This window comes from Triturus cristatus, chromosome 8 (genome assembly GCF_964204655.1).
Source record: "Triturus cristatus chromosome 8, aTriCri1.1, whole genome shotgun sequence".
Classification (NCBI taxonomy): Eukaryota; Metazoa; Chordata; class Amphibia; order Caudata; family Salamandridae; genus Triturus; species Triturus cristatus.
Genome location: NC_140591.1, coordinates 583,356,308 through 583,372,346, shown reverse-complemented (window position 1 = coordinate 583,372,346; position 16,039 = coordinate 583,356,308). Strand labels below are relative to the sequence as shown.

General features: G+C 49.9%; 1 protein-coding gene across 1 annotated transcript in view; it reads right to left on the bottom strand.

Annotated features, from left to right (window-relative positions):
• BORA (BORA aurora kinase A activator) overlaps positions 1-16,039 on the bottom strand; it is a 380,772-nt gene that overhangs the window by 248,126 nt on the left and 116,607 nt on the right. The window lies entirely within an intron of this gene.

Genomic DNA, 16,039 nt, shown 5'->3' with positions numbered 1-16,039 from the left:
AAACGCCATCTCATAGAAACTTGGCCAATGGTTGGCATGGTATAATCTGTTATACAGGTTTAATTTGACCCTGGCGTCATGACAACTTAGCGTGCGCACAGAAACTCAGAAATGCCTCCGACTATGTGAGGTCATGGACCTGTCCTGTAATCTGAAGGGGCACACCAAACGAGGGTTCATTGTGTGAAGGAACTGCTGTGGTAGAACAGTTTCTGTTTCGCCAAACACCTCGTCTCATTTCTTCAAAGGAAAATTCATATTTGAGCAACACTGGTGTGGAGTCTTTGTGGTGTTTTCACTGTGCTACCGTAACTTAAGTGTTGCACAAATACTTTACACATTGACTTTCAAGTTAAGCTTAACCACTCTGTGCCAAGCTACCAGAGGGTGAGCACAAGTACATTTAGGTTGTGTATCAGACTTACCCTGACTAGGATTGTGATCCCTACCTGGACAGGGTGCAAACCTCTGCCAACTAGAGACCCAATTTCTAACATTATATATTTGCCAGAGAGGAGGGCCCAGTGACTGGGGGTTAATCATGGAATTTATTGCTACGAAGTCCAATCGCACCCAGGAACAGTAAAATGTATGATGCAATGCATTATGTAGTATTAGTACAACTGTGATCAAAAGTACTTTCTTTCCCTGAAAGTAACTAGGCTGGACATTAAAGTTACTTTGTCTGTTGGTTTATTGCTAAGGTGTAAGAAAGTGGATCTTTTTTATGGTTAGCCCCACTATTCTGTTGGTTTATTGCTAAGGAGTAGGATCTTTCTTTTATGGTTAGCCCCACTTTTCTGTTGGTTTATTGCTAAGGTGTAGGATCTTTCTTTTATGGATAGCCCTTTCTTTTTGCCTGATGTCAGTATGTTTTGACTGTAGTTTGCTGGGATCCTGCTACCCAGGACTCCAGCATCTGTGCTCTCTCTCAAAATGGCTTTGGTAAGTACATTAGTACCTCCACAACTGGCTAATGGTGTACCCTTGTAAGTCCTTAGTATATGGTACCCAGGGCATAGGTACGCCAGGGGTCTCCCATGGACTGTAGCATGTACTGTGCCACCCATGAGAGCCTACTTAAACTCAGACTACAGGCCCGCCTATGCAGCCTGTGAGATGGTGCTTGCACTTCTCACGACAGATGAGTTTTCTTAGATCTGAGGACACTGCACTCAAAACCTACAAGTCACCCTTAAGGCAGGCCCTTTAGTCCGGAGGGCAGGGTGCTTGGTTATAAGTGTGATGGTGCCCCTGCACGAGCAGGGCACCCCTACAAATCCACTTCAAACAGTAACACAATGCAACACCACAAAAGGACTCCACACCAGGTTAGAAAAGTAGAGAATAATTTTATAAACCAAGACCAAAACAATAAATAGTCAACAAGTAGAAGGTGAGATGAATTATCAAACAAATTGTGATAGCAGTTAGGAGCAATAAGCGGTTAAATGGGCTTTCTGGTCACGCTGGACCGGAGCAAAGTCAAAAGTTCAGGCCGACCGCGATGCAGCACGGTCGATACAGTGACCCACCTAGGTCCACTGAACAACAGTACCTCGATCCAGGTTTGCGTTGATTTCGAAAAAGATGCGAGGTGCAGCCGAAGCAATGTGTTGGTGTCAAGCCATACAGTGGGTGAACTGCGGCAAGATTCTCAATGCAATGTAGGCGATGCGTTGGTTCCAAGTGTGATGAACTGGTTCTGAATGAGATGTGTAGTTACTGCACCTGCAGCAGAGTATGCGTTAATTCCGAAGAGGATGCGCTGGCTCCGTTTCAGGCAAATGAAAGGATGAGCCGGTTCCAATGATGATGCACAGGCTGGTTTGAGAAAGCACCTTAGATCTCACTTCCAAGTGGCCACAACTGGGGAGGCACCAAATGGCAGGGCAGGCTCACAGCTTGCAGAGTCCAGATGCAGGTAGTTAGAAGTCTTGTATCCCTGAGACTTATCAGGAGGCAAGCCAGCAGGCTCCTGGAGTCACTCTGGGTTAAAGTGCTGCCGGTCCAGTTCTTCTCACACAGACAGGAGAACAGCAGGCAGCAGGGTAGCTCAGCAAGGCAAGAGTCCAGCAAAGCAGCAGTCCAGCAGACTGCCAGGAAGAAGAACTGCTGAGCTGCTGGAAGGACTGCCAGAGTGGTACCAGGTCCAGACGTGTACTAAAGTCATGGTGTAAGGGGTCCAGTACTTATACCCAGTTGTGCCTTTAAAGTGATGGAGACATCAAAGAAAGCTATGAAGCACACAGGGGTCTTGCCTATCTGCATTGGCTCCAAACTCACTACAGGGGGATAAACAGTCCTGTGTGTGGACAGGACACAGTCTATGTAGATGTAAGTATGAGTCAGTGCCCAGCCCCTCCCTCCCAACTCCCAGGATGGCCCATCAAGGCACACCTAAGCTTCCTTTATGTTTGGCTACTTAGGGGGAATACACAACACCCAGCTGTCACCCAACCCAGACTGAAATTTCTAAGTGGCATTTGCCAGACCAATTTAAAACCCAACTTCACCATAAATTGTGTTTTTAAATTGCGAGTCCAGTGACACCAAAATTGAAGAGTCTCTCTTCACAATTGGGAATTACACAAAAGATGCAATAAGGAAATCCCAATGTTATCCTAAGAGAAAAATAAGCCTTGCAATAGAGAAAAACGAATTTGGGAGTGTTTCACTACCAAGACATGTAAAACTTAAAAGTACATGTCCTGCCTTTTAAATACATATCACCCTGCCCTTTGGGTTAGACAGAGGCTACCATAGGGGTGATTTATATGTATAAAAAGGCAGTGTAAACTGCACATACAGACTCTGCAATGGCAGGCTTGAGCTATGGTTAGAGGGCTACTAAAGTGGGAGGCACAATGAGTGTTGCAGACCCACTCATAGCATTTCATTTACAGACCCTGGGAACACATAGTTCACATTACTAGGGACTTAGAAGTAAATTAAATATGCCAATTGGGTATGAGCCAATGTTGCCATGATTAGCAGAATGAGCACAAGCACTTTAGCACTGGTTAGCAATGGTAAAGTCCACAGAGTCCTAAAGGCAGCAAAAACAAGGTCAAACAAATGGGAGGCAAACTACTGGATGAAGACCACCCCAAGGCTGTAAGGTCTAACATTCATGTCACATAGCTGTGGTTCGCTTTCATTTTTTCACAAGAATCTTACTGGTTTACATTTTATTTTTGCAGGAGGACACATTTTAGTTTCTCGCTAATAGAGTCTCATATGACAGCACCTTTTGTAGATGTATTTGTCAGTCTCCCCTTTAAATAGAATATGTGTCTCACTTACTCTGGCATGATTGTGTAGCAGAGGTGTTATGCTATACGCCTTCATAATATGTACGCCAAATGTTTCATTATTAGTGATTTTCACCGTATTCTTCCTAGAGCGGTGTTCCTTTCCTGAGCGGGTGCCAGGTGGATGTTATTGACTCACCCAGTCTTAACGGGTGAGTGAGTCTGATGTTTGAAATATATTATATTTGCAGTCGTAGTGTTTTGCACAGTGCATCATTATTCTTGATGTACTGACACCAAGTTAGTTTTCTTTTTTAGGTGAAGGTGAAACGTACTACTGACGGACACATATCAAGTAGTTCGCGTGTGTCCTGTGTATCCTTTACCTGTGTGGTTTTCACACAGTTTTGTTTGTGCAGAAGCTTGAGCGGTCCTGATGAAAGCCTAGCCTCTCGTGAGGCGCTATGGCTGAAACATGTCGACCATGACTTATTGATCACCACAATCTATAATCCTTTGACTGGAGGTGTACATGATTTTAATCCTGGTCTTGCACGGCTGTGGAAGATTTACAGTTATATTTCTTACATTCGCCTGCCGTTCCTGAACTAGTTTTAACTACACCATTTTCACTTAACTGTTTACTTGCACTGCACCCCTCACTCATACAATAAGCTCATCATTTGTGGATTTAGTTTATCCTCTAGTGTATTTTGAAAACATCCCTGAGCTCCTCCCTCTTAGAGGTGGTTGTAGCCCCCAGAGGAACTAGGTTTTTCCTCTGGGAGGAGAATCCCGAATGATGAAGCATGTCACCTATGGTGAGTGAGGGATTACGTCCTACAAGGGATTGCCCTTAATAATATTCTATTGGGCATAGTTTGTTTCTATACTTCACTTTATGATTTAATCTTTTGCATCCATAGACCTCAGGGTTTCGTGTTGTTTTTTGATTTGCTATTGGGGAACAAACCCTGTGTGGTCTTTAAATCCTCCCTGAGACCCCCCGGCTTAGAACCGTTTTGTGTGAATATGAGCCAATGTTGCCATGATTAGCAGAATGAGCACAAGCACTTTAGCACTGGTTAGCAACAAGCTGTTTTTTTTAGGTTCCTGAACGTTTCAGCTCTATCAATAAAGAACATACGGGCCCTTTTAACATCAAATGTGTGGAGAGCCCTTCCCGCAAGTGAATCTGGCTGTGGGAAAAAAACGGCAATTCAACAGATTTAGGTGAAAATGAGCAACAACTTTGGGGCTGGTGTGTAGAACCACCATGTCCCCTGTGGAGCTGGAAGAAAGTTATTCAAGGCTAAAGCCTGGAGCTCACCAACGCATCGAAGTGAAATAATAGCGACTATAAATGCCACTCTCCAAGAAAGGAACTGAAGGATGCATGCATGCAATGGCTCAAATGGAGCTCCCTTAATTTATGTAAGGACAATATTGAGGTATCAGGAGGGTGCACGTGGAACCAGTGTTGGAAGAACCCTTTTGATCCCCTCCATGAAGGCTTTAATGACTGGTATTTTAAATAAGGAGATGTATTGTCTATTGTGCAGATAGGAAGCCACTGCAGCACAATGTAATCTTATAGATGTGAAAGCTAGTCCAGATTTTTCTGGATGAAGCATGTAGCAGACAAGGTCTTGTACATTAGCTTTGAAAGGATAAATAGGTTTTGAATGATAATAGCAGGCAACCCTTGTCCATTTTGCTGCGGATCATGCTCAGGTGGTAGGTGTACAAGTTTCCTTAAGGATGGTCATACATTCAGGTTGTAGGTAGATGGAGGTAACCAAACTCTAGGCTTCAGAAGCCAGATCTCCAAGTTGAGAGTTTTGAGATCTGGGTGTCAGATTTCTCCATGGTACTGAGTGAGAAGGTCTAGCCTATTGGGTACCTTCTCGTGGGGAACTAGAGAGGTCCAGTAAGGTTGCGAACAGGGGCTTAAGTGGAAGCTACCAATTTCATTGTGAGATGTTTACTCGAGCTTCCGAACCAGAAATTGAAGGAGGGAGAGGAGGAAAAGCATGGGCAAATATCCCTCACCAACTCATCCAGAGTGCATTGTCCTTGGATAGTGGGTGCAGGAATCTGGAGGTGAAGTGTCAGCATCTTGTGTTTTCTGTGGTTGCGAAAAGGTCTGTGGAACCCCCCCCCCCCCCCCCCCCCCAATCGGTGAAAGTATGAAAGGAGACTTGTGGGGTTGAGTTCCGTGGTTGAGTTTGGAATTCGGCTAATGGGCGAATGTTGTGATGTAGAGCCCATCTCCAAATTGTTTGTGATAGCAGCAATAATTGTGGGGACCATAAGCCCTCCCTATACTTTTGTAGCAAATGGTTTCTGGCAAACACGGACCATGACAACCCTGACCTCTCAGGGATCGTGGAAACAGTGAAGACCCTTTCACTCACTCGGTTATTCTTGTACAGAATACATGTGCTGCAGTGATTAATAGACCGAAGCAGCGTGAATAGTAGATCTAGTTACACAAAACAATGTATATATGCCTGCATATAAAATAAGGCAGTAATCGAAAGTATTCCTAATATGCAAACCCTGCTCCACGTATAAACTAGAGAGTGTGTAGGTGTAAAGCCAAGAATCGCCCCCCCCCCACCTCCCCATCACCCACCCCTAGGGACGATCCAACCCCATTACCTGGTGGGAGAGAACAAAGGACCCAGTCTTGGTCACAAACTCGACACCACCCCCCCCCCCCCCCGTGGGGATTTCTCAGACTGGAAGGACCTCTGGTGTCAGCTGGAGTACCTCCTCTGCTAATCTATCTGGATGCTAATTATTTAGAATAGAAAGCAGCCTTGCGATGTGCATATAGATTAGGGATGTTATGGATATGTAGATAGCCCAGTCACCCCGTGGATGAAGACTCAGATGACATTTGTACTTAGTGAGAAAAGAGACCTTGTACATGAGTCAGGGCCTTGCGATAAGGTTGTGCGAAGCTAGATGTGCAAACAAGGTGCAATAGTTACTTCAAAAGGGAGGACTTTGAAATAGTAATTTTAGAAAGCTGGCTCTTTAATTTGGTGGACCAAAAAAGTGGTACACTGTATAAAGAGTCCAGGCAAACCCCAAAGTATTTACAGAGGTACAAATGGCACCGCCAATGCTCTTTTGTGGTAGTGTGGGCGAGCAGTTAGGCAAGTCAGAGGGTAGTTCTGAGTATTTATTGCATACACAAAAGGCAGTAAATGGGATACTTAAATTCAACCAAAATTTATAAAAAGTTAGACACCAAGATTACCAGAATCCCGCAAGTACTTTTCGAGTTCAGTATTTTTACAGTTTCCAAAAGTTGACAATTTTTGGGTGCGGTAATGTTATCCTATGGGGAAAAAACATCCACTACACTTGGGCAATTAACAGAACTGTTCTTCTGGACTTAAGGGGAGTATGGGGCAAGGTCCAAGGCCACACCAACAGGTCCCCTCAGGAGGCTGTGGGGAGTCTGGGTGCAGAGGTGTTACGGCATCATGTGTCCCATTCACTTCAATGGGAGAACGGTCTGGTCAGAAATAGGCTGCAAGCTGGGACTGAGGGGCCAGTCCCGGGAAACCCACAGGTGGTTTGAACCTGGAGATCCTCAGACATGTGGGAACACCATTGATCCTCTGCTCCTCGGGCTGTAGGGCTCTGGTGCAGTAGTGTCTTGGCGCTGGGTTTCAGTGTAGGAGTCGAGTCCAAGTAACTTTATTCGGTTCAGGAAACCATGAACGTTGAGAAAAAAACATTACTATTTAAAATGTTCACGACCTATTTACACAACGGCATAGATACAACTATTAAAAAGGGAAGTTCAAATTAATAAGATTCAAATCATTTTAAGTACACAGTACAAGGTACTTAGCGTAACAAAATACGTTGCCCACCATAAACTTTTCTAGGTGTAAAAGTTGAACATTAAAAAAATAAATAGTTACAACGTTCCTGTTCATTTACTATGACTCATAACATTTCCCAATAGCCATTGCAACTTTAATATAGTTTGAAGCCGGGGTGCATATTGGAACGGTAGCCAGGGTATGCAGATAATTAAATCCCTCAATATAAGTACAGGGCCTGATTGCTCTTAAATGTGGAGCTAAAAATGTTCCTTGGCTCTTTATAAAAGGGGCAAAATAGCATAAGGTGCAAAGTGCTCTGCCAAATTATCGCATGGGCAGGGCGCAAGGTTGTCAGCCCATCTTGATCGTCTCGGGAATGCCATATAAAAGAGCAAAGTAAGCAAGCGGAGTCGAATTAAATTATTGTGTCTGTACATTTATGGTGAATCTTAGATCAAATCGCTGTTGGGAGGGAAACCAACATGGGGAACCTGTCACCTCAAGTTGTGAGTGGCGCATATATACCCCAGAGTAATGCGCGCGCCTCTTATGATGACTTTCGCATTTGAGTGGATACTAGCAGGCCTATCTCATGGAACTTCTCTTACAAATCGGAGCCAAGGAAATTAATACAATCTTTGATAAACTCCCTTGAGAACATCAACTCCTCAGACAGCCACATTTTTGCCCATAAAAGCAGAGGGGCAATAGCTATGAGATCCTCTAAAAATTCCTGCCCTAACTCACGATGAGAAAAGAAAGTAGAGGCGCTATTTGGAGTAATCAATAGCCTTTTTATGAATTTATTTACCAAGACCTGAAGGTGGCGCCTTTTGTGGTAACCCCCAACTCCTGCCCCATATGATGCAACAGGCAAACATTTGACTTTGTAAACTGTAACCAGCTATGTCACCGGCTTGTGGCCCAGCTTACAGGCAAAGCAGAAAAGCCCCCTCCACAGCCCTTGCAGTAACAAGTGGTTCCCAATTCATCTTATTATTGAAAATGCTCCCTAAATAGTAAAAGTTGTTATATTCATCCATGCGCTTATCCCCCACAGCAAAATTTCTAGTTTTAGTCTATTTGGGACCACACACCATAGTGTAGGATTTAATTAAATTAACTTTCAAGTCAAGCACCAACATGAAATCTGGGAAGGCATTTTTGGAGACGGTTTGCTGTCAGGGCCATTAGCACAGTGTCATCCGTGTACAGTAGTAGCAGGACCGGATTGCCCCCAATTCGGGGAAAATAGATTTCCTTGTCTGATAAAAATGCCTCTAGGCCATTGGTATAAATTAAAAAGAGAAAGGGAGCTAAAATGCACCCCTGACGAACACATTCTGTAGAGACTATATGACTGGTCTTTTCCCCTTGTGGGTCATATCTTATGGTAACAGTGGTGGCAGCGTGAAGCCTTCGCAAAAGGGAAATCAGAGCTACCTTAACACCCATTCTCCCCATTAGTGCCCACAATATCTCCCAATTGACAGTGTCAAAAGCACTGGACAAGCCCATGAAGGTGGATAGGACCCCTCCCGGCCTTTATGTACTAGCCCATAATCAGGAACAAATTTAAGCACTGCTCAGTGGTACCCATCCCCCTCCTAAAGCCAAATTGCGTTTTTGACATGACCCCTGTGTTGGTCGCCCAAGCCTCAAGTCGGGCAAGGACGACCCTCCCAAACATCTTTTCTGGGGCATCAATAAAGCAAATTGGCATATAACAGGCAAGGTCATTCCTATTACCCTTTTTAAACACTGGAACCAAGATGGCCTCCCTCCCTGTTGCAGGGATGGGACCAGTCACCCCTGCCTTAAAAACAGTCAGTAGGGTAGCCGAAAGATTGGGATTACTTTTAAACCGGTCTAATGGGACGCCGTCAGGCTCTAGAGCTTTCATACAAATACCCTTCGCTAAGGCTTCCTCAACCTCTGCTTCTGAAAGGGATGCACTTAATTGAGTAGCAGAGGTTAAATGTAGGGGCAAATCCCCACTTTTCTCCTCTAACTTGAGGCAGTTTGGGCTAAATATGGCCAGACATCCCCCAGAATCAAAGAGAATCCATCTGCCTTGTCTCGTCCATAAAGAGGGCGATTTATGATGTCCCAGTAGCTTTTCAAGTCTTTAAGGGAACTGGCGCTCTCGAAATCATCCTAAACTATGCTCCTCAGTTCTTCTTTCCTTTGATTAATTGTACTTTTATAACCCTGCCTTGCACTTTTTTTTTTTTTTTGAAACAGTTTATTACAAATCTCAAGAATATACAAATATGGGCCCACAACCTTCCGGCCGGCCGCTAGGAATGGCAGAAACATATGGCATACGTTCATAGAACACTTGGCGTTACAAAGGAGCATAAGCAGGAGTTATCAACATCATGGGCCACAGCCATAATACCCCACAGTACGGTTTCATTTTATACAAACAACAAGAAAACAACACCCACAAGGCTACCCACAGTCGAAAGTAGCAGCACGTGCTCCCCAATGGGGAACCCCAACTATCAGAGGAGTCCAAGGAGGGGAAGGGAAACAGAGCGAGGACTGGGGGAGCCCTGTGCCCGGGGCTAGGGGAAGGGATCAGCTAAGGGGACGGGGCTGGTGAGGCAGCAGGCAGCAATGGTGGCGCGCAAATACTCCCACGGTAGGCGTTCCAGGGGCCCCACACTTTCACCCATGTCCCAGGCTTACCCCTCGCCACATACACCATGTGCTCTTTCCAGGCCGACACCGTCGGGGGGTTCTGGGATCCCCACAGTTGCGCAATATCACGCTTAGCAATCATATATCCCAGAGTCACCCACCACGTTTGCGGAGCCGAGTAGTCAGTTGGTTCCCACACATTCAACAGGCATCTCCTCGCTTCCGGCAGCAGCGCAACACGCGTAACCACTCGCAGGACCTCGTGCACACCGCGCCAGAATCGCTCCACCTTCGGGCATTCCCATAAAATATGCAGGAAGGTCGCCACGGCGCCACAACCACGCTTACACAATCCACCCTCAGTATAGCCCATACGCTGAAGCCTTGGCCCCGTCATGTAGACCCGGTGGAGTATCTTGAGCTGGACGAAGCGAAGGCGAGCCGGTATAGCCACCTCCTTCGGAGAGGCCACCGCGGAGATCCAGTCCTCATCGTCCAATTCCAGACCGTCGGCAACCCAAGCCTCGCGAAGGCCAATCAGCAAGCCCGATCGATCATTAATCAGTTTTTTATAAATAAGGGAGATCGTACTGTCTGGGACATGGCCATCTAGCACTCTATCCTCCAGGGGGGAAGACTCCGGGATAGAGGCGACGTCTGGGAAGACGGAGCCCAGTGCACGACGGATCTGCAGGTATCGAAAGTATTCACTGCCCTGCAACTGAAACTCCGTCTGCAGCATCTCGAATGTTTTAAATCCTCCCCTCGACCAGAGATCCCCCACTTTACTGATGCCTATCATGTCCCATTTCGCGAAGCCCTTCGAGGTCCAGAGAGAGCCCAACTTCTCAGACGCATACAGCGGTGACGCCCGGGTCAAACGGTCCTTCCACCCCATAGCTGCATTAGCCGCATGCCATACTCTGATCATGACACGCGTAGGTCCCGTCAAGCGAGCGTCGGGCGCGCCAGAGTAGAGCGCTCGATTGTAGTCGCCACCGGGCAGTAGCATCTTGTCCATCTCAAATGCCGGGTTCAAGGCGGGCCCATAGAGGCCATGGTTAATTGCAGCTAACTGGGAGGCCCAGTAATACCGTTTAATATCCGGGAGGGCAATTTCCCCGTCATACCATGGGAGCGTCAACTTCGCCAGGGCAATGCGCGGCCTCCCGTCCCAGAACAGGCGGCGCTGTAAACTCTCCACCTCACGGAAGTAGCGCGCCGGGACTGGGTCCATCGTGTTCTGGAGAGCGTATAAGAAACGTGGCAACGACATCATCTTAAACAACGCCGCCCGGCCGAGCGGCGAAAGCGGCAGGCGCCGCCAGCGCACGACGTCCTCCTTCAAGCGCTGGAGAGGGGGAAGCAAGTTCCGCTCGTAGCGGGCCTCTGGGTCCAGAGTAATGTAGACACCCAGGTATCGAAACCCCTGAGAGGCAATCTGAATCGGACAACCCCGCGGAAGGACGGGAGCCTCCCCAGAGAGCACATACACGCATGATTTAGCCCAGTTGATGACAAGGCCTGAGTTCCGGCCGAATGAACGCAAGACATCAACCAGGACTATGAGTGACTTACGTGGGGAGGCTAGGTACAAAAGGATGTCGTCGGCGTATAGGGACACACGGTCCTCATACTCGGGGGTCCAACGGAGACCACGGATGGAGGGGTGCCACCGCAGCCACTCCGCCAGGGGCTCCAAGGCCAGCGCAAACAGGAGCGGCGACAAGGGGCAGCCCTGTCGCGTGCCCCGGCCCAGCTCGAATGGGGCCGAAACTCTTCCGTTCACCACCACCACCTGCGCCAATGGGCCCGAATACAACAATTTGACCCAACTGATGAAGCTCGGGCCGAATCCAAACTTCGCCAGCATCGCCCAAATGTATGGCCACTCAAGCGTGTCAAACGCCATAGTGGCGTCTAAGGACGCCAAAATGGCCGGCTCCCGCACGAATGGGACACGTGCGAGCACCCCGTGCAAGCGCCGCAGATTAAGGGCCGTGTTGCGATGGGGGATAAAGCCGGACTGGTCTTGGTGGACCAGGTCGCCCACCACGCCGACCAGCCGATTGGCCAGCACCTTGGCGAGAATTTTGGGCTCCGCATTCAAAAGCGAGATAGGCCGATAGGATGTGACCCGGTCCAGAGGCCTCCCCTCCTTGTGGATCACCACGATAGTAGCCAGACGCTGGTCCGGCGGGAGGGAGCCCAGCGAGTGGGCCGCCAGGAACATCGCGCGGCGGTGGGGTGCCAGTACATCTGGTCGCAACTTATATAACTCTATAGGGATGCCATTCGGGCCCATGGCCTTGCCAGAGGCAACCGAACGTATGGCGAGGGCAATTTCGTCGGATGTAGGAGCGGCATCCAGCGACACCCTGTCCTCCTCCGAGAGGGAGGGCAGCGCGATATCCCTAAGCAGGGAATGGGAGTCCTCCTCCGAGCAAGGAGAGACCGGAGAATACACCTCGCGGAAATAATCCGCGAAACAGGAGACAATTGCTTCTGGCTCGGTGACACTCACACCATCCGTCCTCTCAATCAGCGGGACCACACGATTCACTCTCTCCTTTTTATCCAACCACGCTATCAGTTTGCCCGCCTTATCACCCACATCATACAGTCGCCCCTGCTGCTCCCTACTGAGGCCCCTGGCCGCCTCCGTAACGAGGGCCCTGTAGGCCGCCTGCTTAAGTTGTAGGACATGCAGTGCAGCATCCGTCACTCCGCCCTCTAAATCACCCTCCAATTCAGCAATTTCGGCCTCCACCCGGGTAACCTCCTCCCGCTCGCGCCTCCGGGCATGGGAAATGAGGGACAGGGCCTCTCCTCTGAGAACTGTCTTGAAGGCTTCCCACAAGGAGATAGCCGAAGGGACGGACCCCACATTCTCATCAAAGTATCGCTGCAAGGATTTAATCACAGCAGCGCGAATGGTGGGGTCGCGCAGGTACCAGGCATTGATGGGAACCACCCTGCCCTCACCCCTCGGAAGGACATCAAAATGGAACAGGAGCGGGGAATGATCTGAGATACCCCGCGCCAGATGGCACACCTCCCCCACACTCCCAGCATAGGCCGCCGGGACAAGGACATGATCAAGCCGTGAGAGGCTACCATGTGCCCCCGAGTGGAAAGTGTACTGCTGCTGCGTGGGATGTTTTAAGCGCCAGCAGTCCACCAATCCCAGTGTATCCAAGAGGCCAGATAGCCACGCCTGGGCCCGGGGGGAGGTCCCTAGGGGGGTGACGATCCAGAGTCCCAGAAACCACCGCATTGAAGTCCCCCCCAACCACTAGGAGTCCCCCCGGAAGGCCCAGGAGGAGGCGCCCCAGGTCTGCAAAAGTGGTCGCCTGTAACCCCGGTGGGACGTATACTGATACAAAGACCACTACTTTGCCTTCCATTCTCCCCACTAAAACAGCATAGCGTCCCCTATCATCATGGCGCACCTCATCAATTTCCAACGGGAGCGAATTCTTCACCATAATGCCCACACCCCGTGAGCCCGACGTGAAGCCCGAGTGGGCCACCAAACGATAGCCACGCCGATTCATGGCACAAAAAGAGTTTCCAGTAAGGTGTGTCTCCTGCAGGAAGACTACGTCGGGTGAGATTCGTTTCAAATACTGCAGGACCACACCTCGTTTGATCCTATCCCCCAGTCCATTAACGTTCCAAGACAACAAAGTCAACTCCCTACCCCCCATCACACACAGGAGCCATCAGTCGTCCCCCGGAGAGCACCTTAAAAATACAGAAAAGGGTTTGCCTTGTGGTAAAAACTAACAACAACACCCTACCCCAACTCCCCCACCCCAACAGAACTCCCCCCTCCCTGCACCCCTGCATGAGCCCAAACAGCCCCCCCAAAGTGCAGTGTGCCTGTCGCCCCATTGATGGTGAAACTAACTAGACCCCCAGAGGAGGAGGGAGAACCCCCAAGAGACCCCACACGACCTCCACAGGAGGAGACTTACTCGAACAGGCGAACAATCAAAAGTGACATCAATTTTGTCCAGAGCGAGGCATAATATTAGTCCCTCAGTCCTGATCCGGCGGGCCCTCTCCCCCCACCGCTCCCCCCCCCCGATCCCGATTCCCAGGCAAGGTATCTAGCCAGTCCCCGGCTGCTTCGGGACGATCAAAAAAGTGCGTACGGCCATCCAACTCCACCCGCAGCTTAGCCGGGAAAAGCATAGCGTACTTGAGATTTAGGTCCCGTAGACGACGTTTGACTCCGAGAAAGCTTAGTCTCTGCTTTTGGACCGCTGGGGTGAAGTCAGGATAAAAATTGATATCCATATTGTCGAGTCTGACCGGCCCCTGTAGTCTGGAGGATTGCAGGATAGCGTCTGTCCCGAAAGTTGAAAATCCGGGCGGTGAGAGGCCTCGGGGGGGCTCCGGCCTTGGGCCATCCCCCGGGAACCCTGTGGGCCCGCTCCACCGCGAAGAATTTACTCAATCCCCGGGGCTGGAGGTGGGTGAGAATCAAGTCCTCCACGAATAGATCCGCCGCCGCCTCCTCACGTCCCTCAGGCACCCCGAGAATACGGACATTGTTCCTCCGGGCCCGACCCTCAGAATCCTCCAGGCGACGATCCATCAGCGCGCTCGCCTGGCCAAGCCGGCGCACCTCCTTTTGGAGGGCTGCCACATCCGTCGTGAGGCCCGATGTGGTGTGGGCCAACGAATCAACCCGGTCATTAGTCTTGGATAAATCGGCCCTTACCAGGCCAACATCCACAAGGACCGAGTCAATTTTCTGCGCCAGTGTATCAAAACGCTGGTCCACCGAGGCCTTCATCTCAGCGATGGCGCTCATCACGTCTCGCAGGGTCAGATCCGCGGGCAGAGCAGGAGCATCAGTCGGGCCCTCAGGGGACCTACGCGGCACCTCGGGAGATCCCTTCTGGAGGGTATAGCGGTCCATGCTGTTAGACTGGTGGACTGCGCCACGTCGGGTCGATTTCACCTTTGCCCGATCTCCATCTTGCTTTGTGGACATGGTTCCAGTCCCACGTCGTAAAGGGCGGGCAAGCCGGTCCACGGGATCCGGGGGGGGGGGGGGGGGGGGGTCACCACAGGGCCGCGGGGCAAGTCACAGCCGGCGGGCCGGCAGGGCACCCCAACGGGGCCACACCACCTCACAGTGCCCCGCGACCCAACCTCGCCGAGACAGCAAGGAGGGTGCAAAAGCGAAAGTGAAAGTGCGGGGTACGCGAGCCGCCGCGCCCAGCCCGCCGCTGTTGTTGACTTTGCCTCCGGATCACCCCACAACTCCAATCCGGGGTCCGGCGTGGAGAAGGCCGGAAATCTCAATCGGTGCTACCGCCGGAGTCCGAGGTCCAATTTGGAAGCGGAAAGCGGGTGCCACCTCAGCTCGGGCTCACCAACACAGTCCCCTCATCTAGGACAGGATATTGTCAGGATATTTGTAGGAGGTCGCGGAGGTCCTCGGGAGCCTCGCACCTACGCGGCCATCTTGGTTGCGCGCTAGGCTCCTCCCGCCCTGCCTTGCACTTTTAATATGAGTGCGGTCACGAGGGTTAGCATGAAGGGCCATTTTAAGATTCTTCTAGGCTCTAGAGAATTTGGTGTTGAACCACCGTATCTCCTGGGGTTCCCTCATCTGGACAGATTTAGTTAGTCTTTTGGCTACATCCACGCAAATCAATTCAAATTTGAGGATGACCTCAACTAGGGGAAGAGTAGTGTTGGAGGCACCTCTTAATCTGGTCATAATTGGCTATAACAGTTTTTACCTCAATTTGGGAAGGCTTTATTTTATTCCAATTTAAATCTTACCCCTTTATTATTAAGATTGTAGTGGATCTACACGTTCCACTCCGGGGCACATGGTAGTCTTTCCAGGATTGATTACCTACTCACTCTGGCTGCGCATGCCTCATTGGTCTCCGAGGCGAGGCACATGGCGCGAGGTATATCTGACCATTCGCCAGTGTGGATCCGGCTGGATCTAGGTCGGGAGGGAGGAGGAAGGGTGGCCCCTATCAACCCGTGGTATTTCCGAGACCCCAAGATGCGCAGCGCGCTGGTAAAGAAAGTAGATAATTTTTTCAAGGATAATCAGGGATCCGTGGACTCGGCAGTGTCGGTGTGGGAAGCATTTAAGACCGTGCTCCGAGGGGAAGCCCTCTCCCTAGTAGTAGCTGCCAAGCGGCGGAGAGATGGCGAGGTTCTGCAGGTTGAGGAGGAGATCGCGGCTCTGGAGGGAGCGCTGGAGGAGGAGGTTACAGAGTCCTCATTGCATGAGCTTTGCTTGAA